Source organism: Arachis ipaensis, chromosome B02 (genome assembly GCF_000816755.2).
Source record: "Arachis ipaensis cultivar K30076 chromosome B02, Araip1.1, whole genome shotgun sequence".
In the NCBI taxonomy this organism is placed as follows: domain Eukaryota; kingdom Viridiplantae; phylum Streptophyta; class Magnoliopsida; order Fabales; family Fabaceae; genus Arachis; species Arachis ipaensis.
Window position 1 is genome coordinate 5,932,564 of NC_029786.2, and position 648 is coordinate 5,933,211.

The window sequence follows — 648 nt, forward strand, 5'->3', positions numbered from 1 at the left end:
TTTGGTTTGATATAAAATTTTCTAGGAATAATTTATAACACATAAATTTTAATTCAACAGTAGTGGTTTTCTTTTTCAAAAGAAAAAAAATTGATATAAGCAAAAATTCTTTCAATAATATATCCTTAATTTAGATTATTGTACTAACAAAAAGAATGTTCGACATTTTTCTAGTTTCTGCTTTATTTCAGAAATGAACTTTAGTTATGTAAACGTCATCAATTTTTTCCAGTTCTCAGAGAATTATTTTTCAGTGGAGTTAATTTTGGTTGATCAGTAGCTGTCCATGGAACAACAAAAAGCATCATTTTTATTTTTATAATAAGGCGGTGGTCAATGAAAATTTAGGAAAAAAATTAAAATTAAAATAAAAAGCAATAAAAAAAAAGCTTCTTTCTAATATCATTTTCCTTCTAGAAGCAGACCCATAGTAATTATCATGGATAGAGTCAAAATATTTTGTCTAGAGTTAACAACTTTTGTAAGGTGAAAACTCAGGTGCAGTCGATTTTATGTGAAGTTGATACTTGAGAGCCGTTAGATAATTTAATTAATTTGACTAAATTTTTATCTAATGGCTCTGAAGTATCAACTTCACGTGAAGTCAATTTCATCTGAGTTTTCACCCTTTTATAAAGAACCTATATA

At 26.4% G+C, this 648-nt stretch overlaps 1 protein-coding gene across 1 annotated transcript in view; it reads right to left on the reverse strand.

Moving 5' to 3' along the window:
* The window catches only part of LOC107626693 (NAC domain-containing protein 43), a 24,140-nt gene that overhangs the window by 459 nt on the left and 23,033 nt on the right, over positions 1 to 648 (reverse strand). The gene's annotated exons all lie outside the window — the stretch shown is intronic.